Below are 20,624 nucleotides of genomic sequence, written 5' to 3'. Positions count from 1 at the left end.
GGAGAGGAGCAAATGAGCGCCGATCAATGACCTGTCTCGTTGATCGGCGCTCGTTTACATGGCCGACATTGGACCATGTAATATCACCTTTACTGTACCTTCAAGCAACTTATTTTTGACTTCCATATCTGTTCTACCCTTTGGTTTTTGGTATGATCCATCTTTTTTTGTATGCTGACTTTACATTTGTACACACTTTTGTCTTCACTTTAGCCCTTTCTACTGTCATTTTATTTTCCCTTTGTCGAGTTAATGCTTAATGGCCGACCCGGTGTTGTCCTGTCCTGCCCCAGAATTTGCACATGGTGGTGAAGATATCATTTTTATCTGTTTTTAATATATTTCCCACATACAGTATGGCTTCTGTTCATGTCTGCTTAACTAGCCAACATGTTTTGTCTGATATTTTTCTTGATATTATTTGTTCCTTCCATTTTCTTTTTCTGCTCATTGGTTGACTACTCTTATGTTGATTTGTACATTTTTATTTAGTACTCGGTTTGGGATCATACTGCTATTCTGGAAGATGATGTCCTACAGAGCACTCTTCATTATCAATATTGTTGTTATTTTTTGCTCATTCCTACTAACCCAACCCCTTGGCAACATCCGACGTACTATTACTGAGATGTCGCCAAGGGGAAGTATGGAGTGTGCTCTGTGTTATACAGCCAACATCTCACTCCAACGGGCGGAATCAAAGATCACTTTGATTTCGCCCATTTAAGACCTTAAATTGTTAGAATCAGGGGGCGCCCTCTCAAACACGCCATCGCGCCCCCCCCCCCCCGCGACACGATCGGCTGGTGACAATGGTTGTCATAGCAGCCTGGGGGCCTAACAACGGCCCCCAGGTCTGCCGTCTGTGTATTGCTTTGAAGCCCTGCCTCCAGGGCTTTAAAGGACACTGTCAGAATCACGATATACAGCAATACATTAGTATTGCAGTATATCATGCAAACGATCCAACGCTGGTTCAAGTCCCGAAGGGGACTAATAAAAAAAAGGTAAAGAACAGTGAAATAAAGGTTTTTTTTATGTTCCAAATAAAAAAGTATTAAAAGTAAAAAAAAATAACTTTTGCCATTTTTCCCTAAATCAATGTAAAAAAATATAAAAGTTAACATAACTGGTATCGCCGCATCCGTAAAAGTCCGAACTATCACAATATTGCATTGTTTAAACCTCTCTGTGAACGCCGTAAATATATATATATGTAAAATGCGCAAATTCCTGCTTTTTGGTCCCCTTAGCTCTCAAAAAATGTTTTTTTTGGTTACCTTAGCTCCCCAGAAAAATTTAATAAAAAGTGATCAAAAATTTGCATGTACCCCAAAATGGTACCAATAAAATCTACAGCTTGCCCCGCAAAAAATAAGTCCTCACATCGCTAAATTGACAGAAAAAGAAAGTGGTAAAACATAAAACAAAAAATATTAATTTGGTATTGCCATAATCGTACAAACCTCAAGAATAAGGTGCACAAGTAGTTTTTAATGCCTGATGAGCTCCAAAAAATGGCGTAAGCGCTGTTTTTATCTCATTTCACCCCACAAATATTTTTTTTCAGCTTCCCGGTACATTATGCAGTGCAATTAATGGTGCCATGATAAACTACAACTTGTCCCGCAAAAAACAAGCCATCATACGGCTATGTCGATGAAAAAATAAATAAGTTATGGCATTTGGAAGGCGGGGAGGAAAAAACGAAAATGAAAAAACTCAAATTGGCCAAGGGGATAAAGGCTATGTGAACCTTTAATAAAAAGGACAATCGCTGTGATTGGTGCACTTTGTGCACTTTATAATTCGTTTTTATTAAAAATTATTTTTACTTTTGAGATACAGCTGCTTTGTATTCTGTATACAGAGCTGCTGTATTGTTCGCTAAGTCCTGAATCTGTCAGTCCCTCAGACCTGATGGGTTCAGTGTCAGCGGGTCCACCTGTAATCCATCACATCTAAGTTCATAACTTAGATGTGATCGATAACAGGTGGATCCTGACGGGAACAGGATTTAGCTAACTATACAGCTGCTCTGTATACAGGATAAAAAAGTAGCTGTATCTCAAAAAGTTAAAATATTTTTTAATAAAAACTAGTTATAAAGTTGTGGCAATCACACCTATGGACCTTTATATATATATATATATATATATATATATATATATTATTTATTTATATATACACTACCGTTCAAAACAATTTTGTGTTTTCCATGAAAATTCACACTTATATTTATCAAATGAGTTGCAAAATGACTAGAAAATATAGTCAAGACATTGAGAAGGTTAGAAATAATGATTTTTATTTGAAATAATAATTTTCTCCTTCAAACTTTGCTTTGGTCTTGGAATGCTCCATTTGCAGCAATTACAGCATTGCAGACCTTTGGCATTCTAGCTGTTAATTTGCTGAGGTAATCGGGAGAAATTTCACCCCATGCTTCCAGAAGCCCCTCCCACAAGTTGGATTGGCTTGATGGGCACTTCTTGCGTACCATACGGTCAAGCTGCTCCCACAACAGCTCTATGGGGTTGAGATCTGGTGATTGCGCTGGCCACTCCATTACAGATAGAATACCAGCTGCCGGCTTCTTCCCTAAATAGTTCTTGCATAATTTGGAGGTGTGCTTTGGGTCATTGTCCTGTTGTAGGATGAAATTGGCTCCAATCAAGCGCTGTCCACAGGGTATGGCATGGCGTTGCAAAGTGGAGTCATAGTCTTCCTTATTCAAAATCCCTTTTACCTTGTATAAATCTCCCACTTTACCAGCACCAAAGCAACCCCAGACCATCACATTACCTCCACCATGCTTGACAGATGGCGTCAGGGACTCTTCCAGCATCTTTTCAGCACCTCAAACTTCGATTTGTCTGTCCATAACACTTTTTTCCAATCTTCCTCTGTCCAATGTCTGTGTGCTTTTGCCCATATGAATCTTTTCCTTTTATTAGCCAGTCTCAGATATGGCTTTTTCTTTGCCACTCTGCCCTGAAGGCCAGCATCCCGGAGTCGCCTCTTCACTGTAGACATTGACACTGGAGTTTTGCGGGTACTATTTAATGAAGCTGCCAGTTGAGGACCTGTGAGGCGTCTATTTCTCAAACTAGAGACTCTAATGTACTTGTCTTGTTGCTCAGTTGTGCAGCGGGGCCTCCCACTTCTCTTTCTACTCTGGTTAGAGCCTGTGTGTGCTGTCCTCTAAAGGGAGTAGTACACACCGTTGTAAGAAATCTTCAGTTTCTTGGCAATTTATCGCATGGAATAGTCTTCATTTCTAAGAACAAGAATAGACTGTCGAGTTTCACATGAAAGCTCTCTTTTTCTAGCCATTTTGAGAGTTCAATCGAACCCACAAATGTAATGCTCCAGATTCTCAACTAGCTCAAAGGAAGGTTAGTTTTATAGCTCCTCTAAACAGCAAAACTGTTTACAGCGGTGCTAACATAATTGCACAAGGGTTTTCAAGTGTTTTCTAATCATCCATTAGCCTTCTAACACAGTTAGCAAACACAATGTACCATTAGAACACTGGAGTGATGGTTGCTGGAAATGGGCCTCTATACACCTATGTAGATATTGCATTAAAAACCAGACGTTTGCAACTAGAAAAGTCATTTAGCACATTAACAATGTATAGAGTGTATTTCTGATTAATTTAATGTTATCTTCATTGAAAAAAACTGTGCTTTTCTTTCAAAAAGAAGGAAATTTCTAAATACACCTTTATCTCACCCACTGCAGCTCTCTTTGTTCAGATTGGCTTCTGTATATAAGCATAAGCCCACTATAAGCTCACCAGGACGTCAGAACATAAGCTGAATCCCATTATATAAAGAACAGAATTATTATAAACTACAATTAACTAAACCACTAGCCAGAAAAAAAGGTTAGGACGTAACTTCTTCACATATACCAAGCTAGATGAGCCTCAGTAATGGGGTACCCTGAAGATCTGGATTAAAGGGAACCTGTCACATTGAACATGCAGTACGATCTTTTTAGCAGCATGTTATAGAGAAGGATAAGCTGAACAGACTGATATATAGATTTGTGGGAAACATTAAGTATAACGTGTCATTAATGATCTAAACCTCTTCTCACTCTGCGATTAGGAGTCCAGTGGGCGGTCTTACTCAATGATTTACAGCCTTCCCTCCCTGTATGAGATCTGCATACTGAGATCGCTGTCAATCAGTGATTAGGACTGCCCATTGGACTCCTAACCTCAGAATGAACAGAGGTTTAGATCGATAAATAAAAAGCTATACTGAATCTTTTCCACAAAAATATATATCAATCTACTCTGCTCCTTCTGCTCTACAACATGCTGCCTACACATCAGACTGCATTTACAATGTGACAGGTTCCCTTTAAAGCAGCTCTGTCACCAAAATATGCTGCCCTAAGAAGGGGCATCCCAATACAGGGACAGGTCCGTTCTTCTATTAGCCAAAACGGCACCAAAATAAAATATTATACTGTTTGGCTAACAGGAGCGATCAAATAATTCACTGGACTCAGAGTTAAGAGTCGAGTGTGTTTATGGCGGGAGCAATTTCCGTGCCTCTCCCCGCCCCTTTTGGCGGTTTTTGTCAATCACTGTGAGGAGGGTGTGAGAGGCTGGGGGCACTCTCATAATCAATACACATATTCATATAATTATGAGTCTGGTCAATTTTTTAATTGCTCCTATTAGCCATACCGTACTGCCCTTACCTAAAGCAGCATATTGAGGTGACAGATCCCCTGTAAAGTCCCATTCACACGAACGTGAATCTCGTGCGGTGCGCATGGAAATCACGCACAGCACACGGACCCATTGATTTCAATGGGGCCGTTCACACATGCAGGAGTTTTCATGCAGCGACCGTCCGCTGCATGAAACTCACTGCATGTCCTATATTGATGCGTTTTCACGCACCTACGCGCCCATTGATGCACATCCATGTGCGGTGTGTGATTTGCGCATCAATTCCTTTGAAAAGAGAAAAAAAAAGTGCTTTGCGAGTGCGTGAAAAACGCATGCCACTCACAAAGCACACAGACAGATTTACGCACAATTTTTACGCACGTAAATCTGTCACGATCGTGTGAATGTAGCCTAAGACTATGTGTTGGTGAAGGTTGAACGAGGGCGTTCATAGGCCAAGAGATATAAAGGTCATCTGAGAGTAGAAAACCTTTTACGACTAGGTCTAAAAATCTCATGTACATTCTCGAATTGCGTTTTGTTTGTCACGGATTCATTGCCAGTTGAGCTTCTCTTAGACGTTTGCTTGCATTTCGGGCCAAGTTCTGGTCAGGCATGAAAAACTTCATCCAACTTCTACATCAGTGATAAAACCGATAATAGATGGAAAGTAGTAGTCGCGTTAACAATATTGCTCAGTGAACGATGAAGATGAACATTAAGAAACCTTTTGAAAGTGTCCATTCTTGTGGTAGACTTAAGAAAAACTGTATTCAATGCAAAATAGGTCAATGGAGACACAGAGATCCTCTCCGGAGTTATTCTTTCCCTGTGCTATATTTAGGTAACAAACATTTCCTCCATGCTAAACATTAGTCGGAGGGGGGCCAAGAATGAAATGGTTTTCGTTTTTTCTTCTTGTTCTCCTGGCATCAGACAAAGCTCTAGACTCACTAATGCATTTTCATTTTCTTTTACAATAGTTCATCGTCTCCAGTGAAGAGTGCGATGAATCACCCTTGTATAGTATCATATGTCATCGCTGGATGTTTGGGCGGTAATGCAGAATATGTATTATTCCGGAGAGTCAGTTTAATATTAAAGGGACAGTCGCATCTACTAGACAGCTTATGCTTTACAAAAGAATGTAGACAATGTATAGAAATCACAGGAAACACAATTATCCCCTTTCCGACATCTACTGTACGTACTATTACATCATGGTGAGCGTGTTGTAATAGTACGTCACATCACAGCACATCGCTAGCAGGTGCCGGCTATATTATATCACTGCTGACCAGGGTATCTAAGTGGTTCAACAGAGGGAAGGGGCTCCCTCTGTCACCTCATCAGCACTCCGCTATCCGATTGTGGGGTGCTGATGGGTTGCTATGGCCCCCAGGTCTGCTATCTTTGTATATAAATTGGGCCAGAGGCAGGGCCTAATAGGCTGCCTGTCGGTTTTGCACTGACAGACTTAATACACTGCTGTACAGATTTAGTGTATTTTGTAAACAATCAAATTATTGCATGGCGGGGTTAGAAATAAAAGTAAAAAAAGGTTTAGTAAAGATTCAAGAAAAAAAAAAATCCTAGTAAAAAAATATATATTTTTTTTTATTTTCCTTGCAAAGTTCTGTATTATTGACAATAATGTAAATAAATAAAAATATAATTGATATTTGAAATTGTGTGTAACGACCCATATGATATAATAAATGTGTTATTTATCCTGCATGGTGAACTCCCCACTTAAAACAAAATCGTAAAAACTATGCCAGAATATAGTATATACCAAGGGTCCCAAAATCGGCCGGGTAAGTGGACCACATATAGAAAAAAATGGGAAGTTGACGGGCCGCATTACTTTCAAATTTGATACAATACAAAATTATTGTTAATCAATTAGTTCTTTGAACTACTATAACACGATATTACTATAATAATAATACTACATTACTATAATAATACAGCTAGGTTTAAAATTTGAGATATTTCTCCACGCTCTTATTTCAACAATCCAGTTTTCCAGTTTAAGTGTCGCTAAATGCAGTCCGGCGGCTCAGTTGGCAGCGTTTGGCAGACACACATATCAAGATTGGGCAGCCCTTTTTAGATAGTGCCACAGAGTCCTCTGTAGATAATGCCACAGTGCTCTCTGTATATAATGCCACAGTGCCCCTTGTAGATAATGCCACAGTGCCCTCTGTAGATAATGCCACAGTGCCCTCTGTATATAATGCCACAGTGCCCCTTGTAGATAATGCAACAGTGCCCTCTGTAGATAATGCCACAGTGCCCTCTGTAGATAATTCCACAGTGCCCTCTGTAGATAATGCCACAGTGCCCTCTGTAGATGCTGCCACAGTGCACTCTGTAGTTGCTACCACAGTGCACTCTGTAGTTGCTGCCACAGTGCCCTCTGTAGATAATGCCACAGTGCCCTCTGTAGTTGCTGCCACAGTGCCCTATGTTGTTGCTGCCACAGTGCCCTCTGTAGTTGCTGCCACAGTGCCCTCTGTAGATGCTGCCACAGTGCCCTCTGTAGATGCTGCCACAGTGCCCTCTGTAGATGCTGCCACAGTGCCCTCTGTAGTTGCCGCCACAGTGCCCTCTGTAGATGCCGCCACAGTGCCCTCTGCAGATGCTGCCACAGTGCCCTCTGTAGATGCTGCCACAGTGCCCTCTGTAGATGCTGCCACAGTGCCCTCTGCGGATGCTGCCACAGTGCCCTCTGCAGATGCTGCCACAGTGCCCTCTGTAGATGCGGCCACATTGCCGTCTGCACACACAACCAAAGTAGATAGCTCCATTGGGGCTCCCTCTAGGAGTGGAATCCCCAGCCAGCGCATTGCCGACGCTTTGGCAGGGTATTTGTCTGCTGTTGTAGCCCCTGTAGCTCCCCCTGCTCAAATACATGCTGCCCACAGATTGGACTGCATTTTCAACGTGACAGGCTCCCTTTAAAGAGGCTCTGTCACCAGATTTTGCAACCCCTATCTGCTATTGCAGCAGATAGGCGTTGCAATGTAGATTAGAGTAACGTTTTTATTTTAAAAAAACGAGCATTTTTGGCCAAGTTATGACCATTTTTGTAGTTATGCAAATGAGGCTTGCAAAAGTCCAAGTGGGTGTGTTTAAAAGTACAAGTCCAAGTGGGCGTGTATTATGTGCGTACATCGGGGCGTTTTTACTACTTTTACTAGCTGGGCGTTCTGACGAGAAGTATCATCCACTTCTCTTCACAACGCCCAGCTTCTGCCAGATCACGCTGTGACGTCACTCTCAGGTCCTGCATCGTGTCAGACGAGCGAGGACACATCGGCACCAGAGGCTTCAGTTGATTCTGCAGCAGCATCGGCGTTAGCAGGTAAGTCGATGTAGCTACTTACCTGCAAATGCCGATGCTGCTGCAGAATCAACTGTAGCCTCTGGTGCCGATGTGTCCTCGCTCGTCTGACACGATGCAGGACCTGTGAGTGACGTCACAGCGTGATCTGGCAGAAGCTGGGCGTTCTGAAGAGAAGTGGATGATACTTCTCGTCAGAACGCCCAGCTAGTAAAAGTAGTAAAAACGCCCCGATGTACGCACCTAATACACGCCCAGTTGTACTTTTACTTTTAAACACACCCACTTGGACTTTTGCAAGCCTCATTTGCATAACTACAAAAATGGTCATAACTTGCCCAAAAATGCAAAAATAAAAACGTTACTGTAATCTACATTGCAGCGCCTATCTGCTGCAATAGCAGATAGGGGTTGCAAAATCCGGTGACAGAGCCTCTTTAAGTTAGATCTGCTACATCTGTACGTACAGATGTAGCCAAGTTTATCTTGACTCTTAGGGGGGATTCACACGAGCGTGTATTCGGTCCGTGCGGGCCGCGTGGTTTTCACGCGGCACGCATGGACCAATACAAGTCTATGGGGCAGTACAGACAGTCCGTGCTTTTTGCGCAGCTTTTGTCTGCTGCGCAAAAAGCGCGACAGGTTCAATAACTCTGCGTATTTCGCGCATCACGCACCCATTGAAGTCAATGGGTGCGTGAAAACCACGCAGGTTGCACGGAAGCACTTCCGTGCGAACCGACTGAAACAGCGCACCAGCTGTCAAAAGGATGAATGTAAACAGAAAAGCACCACGTGCTTTTCTGTTTCCGAACATCCAAACGGAGTGTCTTTGCGATGAGCGAAGCCGGACAAGCGAACCGAACTTCACCGGGTTCGGCCGAACTCGTTTTGGCCGAACCCAGCAAAAAAATTATCGGTACGCGACGTCAGGAGATGGTCACTGTCCATGGTGCTGAAAGAGTTAAACTGTTTCAGCACCATGGACAGTGACTTCCGATCCCAATATATATGAACCTGTAGAAAAAAAAACGAAGTTCTGACTTACCGATAACTCCCGACGTCTTCCTCCAGTCTGACCTCCCGGGATGACAATTCAGTCCAAGTGACAGCTCCAGCCAATCACAGGCCAAGCACAGGCTGCAGCGGTCACATGGACTGGCGCGTCATCCAGGGAGGTGGGGCCCTATGTCGAGAGGCGCGTCACCAAGGACGCGTTACCAAGGACGCGTCACCAAGGCAACGGCCAGGAAGTTCTCGGTAAGTACGAACTTTTTCTTTTTTTTCAACAGGTTTTTCGATATTGTGTTCGGCATTCACTGTCGAGGGTGCTGAAAGAGTTAGCTCTTTCAGCACCTTGGACAGTGACGGGCGTCGACTAGCCTCATCTCTATGATGGCGGCTGCGCGAAAATCACGCAGCCGCGCATCAGACACGGATGACACACGCAGCTGTCAAATGGTTTTTGCGCGCGCAAAACGCCGCGTTGTTTGCGCGCGCAAAAACGCAACGTCCGTCTGTATCTGCCCTTATAAGCAGCATGATATTACACAACAAAAGCCATTGAAAGTATTGAAAAGTCAAGTTAAAGTACCTTGCCACCGTGTATTTAATGCATCAAGAGTCAATATAAAGACACCTACATCTGTATAATACCATACCATATTATAACATAATTGATGAAGTTATCAGTTTAGGTATAGAGTTTAGTGCAATCAAATACAACATCCAGATATGATACATACATGGATTACAAATTTTTACTTTAACACAATCTGTATTAGCACTAGGGGGCGCTATTAGCACCAGATGTGATCATCTTTTCAGCAGACCTGGCGGCAACACTTATGTCCAGAAGGTTCAGGAAATGTGGAGTGGGTACTTTTCGTTACCATAAATTTACATAATGCATACATACATGAATCACAAAAAAAAATGTTGTTAGAAAAATCACCTTACACCCATACAACTGTGGCTTCTGAATTTGGGGAGCAACTATTTTTTTTTTAATCTTTATTAGCACTACTGGGCATTATGAGCACTATTTGTGTTCTTTTATTGAGGACTAGATAATTTACAAAATGCAAAAAAGTATCAGGTAATTTGTCTTGTATCATAAACTAGGAGACCCCAGGATAACCCCCACCATCACATGAATTTCACCAGTTGAGCGAGCAGGGCTACTATACGACTATGGTAATATAATTGCATACCACCGTACCGTCAGTATCCTTGTGTAATCCTAGCCTTAGATGCAATTTATTAATAATCCTGTAAAAAACACATTATTCGGCAGGTTTCCCAGGCAAACATTTCATGACTTGGTCCACATTTCTGTTTCCTCCAGATGAATCTAAATAGAAACAAATGTAGTAGCGCTATTATACATGTGAAATGCAGGATTAGATTGAAATTCCACGTGTAGCGGTTCTGGATGGATTTCTTCATCCTCAATCCTAACAACATGAATGACACATAAAACACAATCTAAAAGGTATTTCTGTTAAAACAGCAATCTAGTGTTTCTATGGAAATGGCTTTTTCAGGGACTCACAATATACAAGCCTCAGGCAGCACAAGACATGCTGGCTTTCCATTACTCTTTTAATACATATGTATGGGCCAGATTTACATGTAATTAGCCCAGAAATTGAGTAGAATTGGGTCACTTTGCAGAAAAATATTTATTAAGAGCTCTGCAGTTTGCAAATAGTCTAAATCCGGAGCTCAAGGAATGCCACGTTTAAGAGTTTGATTCCTATTTATTCTCTTTAACCATCTTATCATCTTAATTGTTATTGATGGTGGTTTGATATTGCAACTTTTGTATTAGAGCGTCACTACGTCAATGTAACTAAAGTCGACTGCGCTATTGATTCCCTGTTGTTCCTACCATCTCTGCTATTGGGTGGTAATTACCCATGCAGGACTTCCCTCTATTGAGGAAATGCCATTTTGGCATACAAGGGGTAAAAGTTATTTGCCAAATTCAGCCACATAATGAGAGGCCCAGTTTCCACTTTGTTATTGTCCCCTTTCTATTTACGCTGCTGAATACAATTACATTGAGGGAAAGCAATGCATTCAATTCTCTAACATATTATTTAAAGGGATATTTTTGTTATTTTCCCTTCCCCCCTACTTGTTTCTGAAAATATCAATTTTCTCTGCGCACTTGCTGACTATGCGGGCTCTTCCAGGTATGATGTCACAGCTGTGTTGTGTGCTCTAAGCTAATAAGCTGCTCCCTCTCCCCTCTCACAGCATATCTCAAACGGATACAGTGGGAGAGATCCTGCAGCTTCATCTCCTCACACCTGCCCAGTATTTACAAAAACATTTTGGGGTGACTGAAGAAGCTCCTGAAGGTAGGGCAGGGGGAACTACATGCTACTGGAAGGCAAGGAAGATGACATTTAGGGGAGGGAGATTTATATATATCCACAGGTACTATTAATACATAAAAAAAAAAAAAGTTATGATGTCCGGAGCCTAAAATTACTTCTTGTAGACTAATTAATCTGGAGACAAAGACAACCATTTAAATTGATCATTTTATTAATAATATTTTAGTAATTATATCAAATTGGTCTCCTTATTATGACTATTTTTTTATGAGCTTTTAATATACCTTGAATCCCAATGTTAAGTTAAAAACAAAAAGAAAAGACAATTTTATAATACAGATTCTTTTCATATTCCAGCTAGAGATGCGTTGGAGTCTGCCATTGTGTAACATTAGGCATGTGCTATTTGGCAAGATGTGATTTAATTAAGCCCAGGGACATATTCTATAGCTGAATTACAATGGTGTTTGCCAGTCTGGATAATTCACCATGTCACTAATCTCACCATACATACACACCATAGTACCCTGTCTGCCTGCCCTCCACAACACAGGATCAGTGGTGCCATTTTCATGGAGGAGTCGTTCAGCATTGGGCTCCTTAACAGTGGCATACCTTGTCATTATGCAGAGGTGGGGCAAGCTCTCTTGGTGCCCAATGCAGAGGTTTCTCTGTGCACCCCTCCACCACTGGTTCCTGAAGTACGTCAGTATTGCTGTCAGATGGATAATCGTTCATTTAATACTCTCCGTACATCCAATTTCCTTCCACCCCCATCCCTTACATCAGTGTTCTCTAACCTGTGGCTCTTCAGCTGTCGCAGAGCTACAACTCCCAGCATGGGACATCCTGTTGTGGTTTTGCAACAGTTAAAAAGAGCCACAAGTTGGGGAACACTGCCCTCCACACATGTGCAGTTCTCAATGCAGGGCCTGCTGGGCACCTTACCACTTATCTGTAGTAGTGTCCACCAGTCTGTACGGGAGATATGACACAGATCAGTAATCACCATTAGAGATGAGCAAATTTCCCAAAGTTTGTTTTGGGAAAAATTCAGTCAAAATAAATTTGCCATGAGGGGCATGTGCCCTGAAAACTTGTGTCTGACTCTCTGATATCCTCTAGGACTGTATCCAACCCCTTTCCGGGTCTTTAATGACAATTCAGCATTAGTAATGTCATCCCCCGAATGGTTGGTTGTGCTGGGGGGAGCGATAACTGTAGAGCATTTTGGGAAGGCTGACTGCAAGACATTATGGGGTAGCCGATCCGAGATCATGTGATTATTTTTCTAATCTGTAAAATGGTGGCCAGCATTTGTCAGTGGCTGCTATATTGCCATGATTTGCCCTAAACTTTTGGATTTTTTGCAAACTTTTTGCAAATTCCAACCAAATTTGATTTGTGTAGAATCGATTCGTTCAACTCCAATTACAACCCATATTTTGTTGGTAACAATCGGTTTAGTGTGAAATTTTAGATGTTTGTATGCTATCTATATAATTGACACCTGTCAATAATAATCTTGGATAATCTGATGGCAGATTAAAGGAATTTCTCTGTATTGAAGACCTCCAATGAATGTATTATGCAATGATGATAATTTCTAGATTGTGTGACATCCTGGGGATCATTTAGCTCATGGGATCGCCATCTCCCGGGTGAGATGGTTGGCACACATAGAAAGTTCACTCCAACTCTTTGAGTAAAAGGTTTAAACCAGCCGCAGCTAGCTTTATTGTCTTCAAAACAGCAATCAGTGGTACAACAATAAACATACAAAATAAACCCTAGGCCGTCCAGCCTCTAACTAACACATTCAGTGTCCCTCACTACGAGACACTGAGCCTTGTGCCCAGCACCTCAAAACCTTCACAGCTTTACCTAACACGGTGGTGACTCTCACAGGCTAGCATGCCTGTCTTCCCCAGACTGAGAGCCCCGTGTGAACTGCACACACCTGAATTAAAGAGCCGTCTCAGGTGAAGCCTAACTAAGCTCATCAGACAGCCCAAGACACGGACTGTCTGTATGGAGTGGAAGCCCAAGACATGGACTGTCTGTATGGAGTGGAAGCCCAAGACATGGACTGTCTGTATGGAGTGGAAGCCGCCCTTCTCCTTCACACTCCAGCAAACTAGGCCCTATTCCAGGCTTTACACCCAAGCAACAGCAGAGAAAACCCTCGCTGCTGTACATGTTCCCTGGTTGCTTAAAACATGAGTTTCTGCACTGTCCAGTAGCTGCACTGCTATTACTCTTATAGTCTCCTGTGTTACTGGATTATCTTGTAATGTTCCTATATTCATTTGGTAGAATGGAAATAAAGGTCTGTGGAAAATAATCAGCTGGGAGGAATGCACTTTCCTGTATGATTAGAAAACCATATGATATGATCAGTATATGAATGTGATGTGCTGGAACTAGTATTTTCCCATTTGAGATGTCGCTGCTGCCACAGGTTAGCACAATTTATTTAAGAGAAGCCCAAATAACTCAGACAATGCCATGCTATCAAGGGAAGATGATCGAAAACGGTGCACCAAATAGCTAACCACCTGACAAATAATCCACAAATTAAAATAGCATGTCGTTAAATTGTCTGACGTGAGATAATATCATCAGTGATATATATTCCTCTGTGTTCTGCGTGTCTGCTCGGAATATAAAACACCTTAGTTGATGATTTCAAAGGACACAGTAAGAAGCCGTCTTCTGCCGCATACTAAAAGAAATTAAACCTCAAGAAGACTTAAAGGAACACTGACACAAAAAATGGCACTTATGTAACCAATATCTGTCGCTTGTCGGCCTCCTTGTCAACAGGGCCCCTATGCAGCTGCAGAGGTTGCACTTATCTTATGTCTGCCTCATGTTGATTTAAAGGGCATATGGAAGAGGACATAGTCATAGCTAGGCTTTCCTTTACCTGCCCCTGTATTTAAATACCCTCACCGAGGCAGAGGGACTTGTAAGTGCCCGTGCCTGACATACAGCACCCGGATTACATGCTCCCCTAACTACTCTCCTGTTCCAGTGTCCCCAGTTGCCGCAGCCACCGATAAACTATTTCTGATAATTATTTCATGTTTTATTATCTGCCTTGCCACAATTCTCCACAGAATGGGAATATAACTCATTACAACAATGCAAATTTGTGCAAACTAGGGTTTTTGGAAAGTTGAGTGACAACTAGGGCCAACTCTGTGTATGTGAGCCCAGACTCTCCCCTTGGTTTTCCAAGCACAGACATTGTTTACGCAGAATGCCATGCACTCCCTTCGCCCAGTGGGTCCTGGTATGTGCCTAGGTTTGCCTAGTGACCATGCCAGCCCTGGTGACAACTTTTTGGGATACTGAAATAACATTACAATGCCTTCCACAGCAATTCGGAGAACGGTTAATTTTTAGATAGAATATTAAATGGATCCACACCAAGGGACAACTCAGGGACTTATGCTTCTGTGTCTTTATATATATATATATATATATATATATATATATATATATATATATATATATATATATATATATATGAATTATTTATGATTGGGGGGGGGGTTAAGTGATCTATGAACACCAGAGGGAGATATTATAGGCTATTCCAGCTCATCTTCTTGGCTCCATGCAAACCATAGTTCCAGGAAGCTGAGATATAGGGGTTATTTGGCAGTAGCTTCATAGTAGAAAGCTGCTGCTCACCTGTGATTTTCTTTCCCAAAATAACAAAAAATTGGCTTTACCGGGTCAGAAAAAAATCTTTTTTATTTCTTAACTCTGCACAGAAAGTGAGGAAGTATTCATTGAAGTCTATAAGCCACTTTTAGAGCTTTAAAGGGTAACTAAACATTCAACAAACTTCTGACATGTCATAGTGACATGTCAGAAGTTTTGATCGGTGGGGGTCCGAGCACTGAGACCCCCACCAATCACTAAAACAAAGCGGCAGAAGCGCTCATGTAAGTGTTGAGCCGCCTAATTTCCCTTTGGCTTTTTTCGGAAAGCCGATGGAGCGGTGTACAGGCACATAGACTTTCTAGTGAGTTCATACACCACGACATTGGCTTTCTGAGAAAAGCCAATCAGAAACGAAGCGGCTCAGCGCTCACACAAGCACTTCTACTGCTTTGTTTTACCAATTGGTGGGGTTGTCAGTGTTCGGACCCCCACCGATCAAAACTTCTGACATGTCACTATGATATGTCAGAAGTTTGTTGAACGTTTAGTTACCCTTTAATAAGGAGCAAATTATGGCGCACCCAATATATAAGCAATCATTTGTGACTTTTTTCCATGTACGGTTCCCAACACTTTTCAAAAGTGGTGAAGAAAATGGGTGGGGTTTAGCAGGAGAAGGCGTAGACTTCTGTAGATTGACCAATTTACTATAATTTACGCCAGAAGCTGTGCCTTGCAGTTTGGTGCATTTTACATATAAAAAAAAAAACCAGTCAATAAATTACCTCCACTGTTTTTATAATCAGGGGAAGATTCTGTGACTAGTTTTCCAGTTTTGGGACCCATCCAAACAACTCCCCTTATCTCAGCTTCCTAGACCCTTTGAGTGGGACAATGGAGAAAGTGTTTGTGGAATACTTCATTGAAACATGGCCATATTAAGAGCTGTAATAAGAAATGTTGTAATATATCTTATTATGGGAAGTGGCATCTTCCCCACCTTCAAACAGCCCCATCTCCCCTTTTTCCCTGCCTACAGGCTCTCTGTAAATGTTCAGAAACCTCTTCAGTCAATGAAAAGCTTGTCTTCAGTAACGAACTGAAGACACAGGAAAGAGAAGAAGGGGAGTAGGGGGATGCTGCTGCAGTCTCTCTTTGTCTCAACCTGTATGTAAGACTCATGCTGTGAGAGGGGATAAGGAACATCAGGAAGAGAGCACACAGGTATTACTGAAGGTTCAATGGTTGCTTTCTTCTAAGATTGTTCCATTTAATAGCTTTCCAGATGGTTCATCTCAGAGGGAGAAATGCTTACCAATGTAAGACATAGCAATAAGAAAACACCAGATTAGACAGCTCCTGTCCTTTGCGTTGCCCTTGAACTTTGATCTTATTGGTTTTGCTTGAATTTAAAATTAGTTTAGGAAAAAATAACAACCTGATCATGCCAAACGGGTTTCTTATTTTACACACAATCCATTTTATTACGTTTTGCTTAACATGCTAAAGTTAGCAAGCACTTTGGCAGGCATCCCAGTACTTAATACGTAAATGCATTGTGATTATTCTGGCTGCACAAAATGGACTTGATATAAGAGCAATAGACAGAGCTTATGTTTATTGCCAATGACACAAAGAATGCATCATCAGAAAATACTGTAATTGTTATTTAAAAAACAAATATCTTGAAATATTTCCGTTTTCATAAAGGTCACTTCAGCTCACATAATAAGTTGACATTTCCTGTTTTTTGCAGCTCACTTGTCAGCTTTGCAGTGTAGACTGGTACAGGGTCAACAGAGAGCAGGCGATTTAATGACAGCTCTATTGTACTGCTGGGAGGCCTAGATAAGGCAGGATAGTAACCCTATATACACAGATATGGCTCTGTATGCTGCTCCTCTGGGACACCCTGGTGTCAGCTACAGTGTCTACACAGGCAATAAAGGAAGGATGTGTGTGCCTCCAATATGGCTGCACCTAGGGAAAAAAATATCAGCAACATTAGAAAAAAATGTGAATAGATTATACACCATATCAGAGTGTTTATAAATGCTAAAATATTTTTTTTGTAGTAGGTATTATCAACTTGTCTTAATTCACATATTCCTCTTTAAATACTATGTTTAAAAATATATATATTACATTGCGTTACTTATCATGCACTGATCCTTGATTACAGCCTGTATTATAGCCCAGAGATGCATTCACAATTCTACAGGTTGTTCTTGGAAACTGTCAGCAACCTGTCGACAGACACACCCCTAACAGCTTAGCTGAGCTCCTGTAATGCTGTTGGAGAATTAGTTATACAGTGCCTGAAGTAAAGACTACACCCCTTCCTTTTCCCTTCCATTTGCTGGAAAACTACAACTTTCAGCATGCCCTGACCTTCAGGCCATGCTTGGAGTTTTAGTCTTCCTTACATCTAGAGATCTACAGTCAGATTGCCCTTCTGGCCCTGTAATAAAATAGTTTGTCACAGTTCATGGGTCGTTCTTCTGACCCGCTTTATTAATTGGTCTCGGTGATGGTGCGGGCACTGTAGCTGTGCCCACTGTATCACTTGCTAGTACCAGCTGTTTAATACATCAGATATCCCGCTCTAACTGCTTGGATCAGAGATAACTATGATATGACCCCGGCTATTTAACCAGTAGCGACAGAGCCACCATGGGGTGATATGGATTATATAGTATTTATACCACACGAGCATGGCGCAAAGCATTAAAAAAATATATACTGTATATATATGTTGAATTTGCTCTTTTTTTCCCATTCCCCCAAAAAATGTATTTGCAATAAATAATATGTATCCCAAAATGCTAAAAAAACTACAAAAACTAAAAAAGATATGGCTTATGGAATGTGGTGACGCAAACATTTTTTCAGTGCAAAAGTAGCAAAATATGAAATAAACGAGGCGTATTTGGTATCGCCGTAATTTTAATTACTTGTAGAATAAAGTTATTATGTTATTTATACCACACAGTTTATACTGTAGAAAAGGAAAAGGAAAAAAGACACTAAAAGAAAAAAGAACAAATAAAAGGTTAATTAATAAATAATATGTACCCCCCAAATGGTGAAACTGAAAACAACAAGCCCTAAAATGGCTACGTCAATGGTAAAATAAAAAAAGAGACAATGTGTAGGGTGGGTCCGCAGGGTCACTTTTGCTGGTGGGCGCTAGGCACCCCCGTCCGTCATCGCATTTTAACCTCTCAAGGACATGGCCAAGTTTAAGCTTTTAGGACACCATTTTTTTTGTTTTTTTAATCTCTGCATAATAATCTCTGTATTCTATTCCTCCAACATAGCCGTATAAGGGCTTATTTATTGTGGGATGAGATGTATTTTTAATGGCACCATTTTTGGGTAACATAATGTATTGAGCAACTTTCATGGATTTTCTGGGGAAAATGTAAAAAAAATAGCAATTTCGTCATGGTTTTTTTAATTTTGTTTTTACGATGTTCACCGTGCGGTATACAGTAAATCACATGTTAACTTTGTTCTTCAGGTCATTACGATTATGGTAATGCCAAATTGATATATATTTTATTCTGTCTTCTTTTGCACAAAGAAATAATGTTTTTCTTTGTGTCGCCACATTCTGAGAACAATAACTTTTTTTTTTTAACCCTCAAAAGAGCGCTATAAGGGCTTATCCTTTGCAGGTAGTTTCAATTGGTAATATTTTGGGGTAGATACAATTTTTTGATCACTTGTTACTGCTTTTTTTGGGAGACGAGATGACCAAAAAAAAAAGCAACTCTGCAATGTTTTGTTATGTTTTTTTATGTTTTTTTGTGTTCGCCTGGCGGGATAAATAACTTCTTACTTTTATAGCACGGGACATTATGAATGCAGCAATACCAACTATGTTTAGTTTTAAACTTTTTTACATTTTTCCCATTACAAGGCATTTGGTTACGGAACGTTTTTACTTTTTTGTTTTTTTTCTATACCTTTTTTTAAAAAACTTTTTTTTTAGTCCCACCAAAGGACTTATCGATACTATAATAGATTGCAATACTTCTCTAATGCAATGTGTTATGCCTGTAGGTGTTACACTGGCAGACAGCCTATTAGGCCTAAGGTATTGCCTAATAGGCTCTCATACATGACAGACCTTGGGCCCATTGTCATGCTCCCATGGCAACCTATCGGCACCAAGTGATTGCATTGCGGGGGTGCGAATGGGTTTAGAGGAGGAGGCCTCTCTCTGTAAATTCACTTAGGTGCTATGGCCGCTGTTGACCGTGGTATATAATAGGTTAAAAGGCCAGAATTAGACTTATCTCCGTTCCTGGCTGTTAGAGCGGGGAATCGGATGTATAATACAACCGGCCCACACAAGTGATAGCGTGGGTACAGCTCCTGTGCCCGTACCATCACTGTGACATAATATTACTGCAGTTTGGGTGAACGCCATAATCACAATGACTTAATGGTACATTGCAGAGCGGGAAAGGGTTAACAGCTTCCATGTAGTGCTACATCTCCAGGAATGTCAGGCCACATATGACTTTCCCTGGGTATAATAGCTGACTACTGGGAGTTAGGGACCAGGAACTCCAGCGATCAGATGATCGCCGCATTGGTTTCCTTCGAAAAGTGAGAACCTGAGAGGGACTCCTGTCTCCATAGATTCTCTACTGTCAGAAAACATGGGAGGAGGGAATTGGCACATGGATTATGGAAAGCGTTTTGGCAGGGGGAAATAACCACCATAAAGGGGTGGGGGTTGATACCTGCTATGGATTCTTTCCTCTACGTAGACCCCATCACAGAACCATTTACAAACAATAAAATGGGACCATTTTTGCCAGCTCTGTAGATATTGTAGGACATGGTGTATATTCTCCGTCTCTGGCTTACACTGACTGTTTATGTATTTTATGACAGCCGAGATATAATGTAGAGTCTTGTGCGAGAGCAACTCGGTCAGAGAAATGGATTCACACGAAAAATGAAATTACAGGGAGAGATACAGATCAGTAAATTGTGTAAAGGTCCATCAGAAGTCTCCTCATTTTAAACATTGCCTCTTGTCTGACTCAGCTCAAAGCAGCTGGCGATGGTCGAAAAAGTTTAATAAAATAAGCAGGTTAAAAACAGCAGATCCCTGCTAACTGAGATACAACATATATTTCCCATTAGACGGAGCAAATCTGAAATGATGTGGGTTATGTTTACAGTATTGCTGGGCTGATTTAATGAAAAAAATATACACTGGAGCTGTTTTAGTTATTTTTGCTTCGCTTTATTTGATTTTCTTAGATTATAATTTATAACAGGGGCATATAGTTAAAAGGGTCGCCCCATATTGACAATGTGGATATGTCATAAATGTCCCTGATGGGCAAACCCCATTAACAGAGTGGAGCCCCTCTTTAAAAACTTGTATCTATCAGCCAGAGTAGAGAGCAGCTACAAAGAGCCCCTCTTTCTCTCTCTGGAGGACCTAACACATCTGTGTGTTAATTAGACAATCCACTGATTTCAGTGGGCAACCTGCAATACCTTATTTCCCCTGTGGTGGTGCTGC

The sequence above is a fragment of the Rhinoderma darwinii genome, chromosome 7 (assembly GCF_050947455.1).
Source record: "Rhinoderma darwinii isolate aRhiDar2 chromosome 7, aRhiDar2.hap1, whole genome shotgun sequence".
Lineage (NCBI taxonomy): Eukaryota > Metazoa > Chordata > Amphibia > Anura > Rhinodermatidae > Rhinoderma > Rhinoderma darwinii.
The sequence above is the reverse complement of the archived record's forward strand: the minus strand, read 5'-3'. Positions refer to the sequence as shown.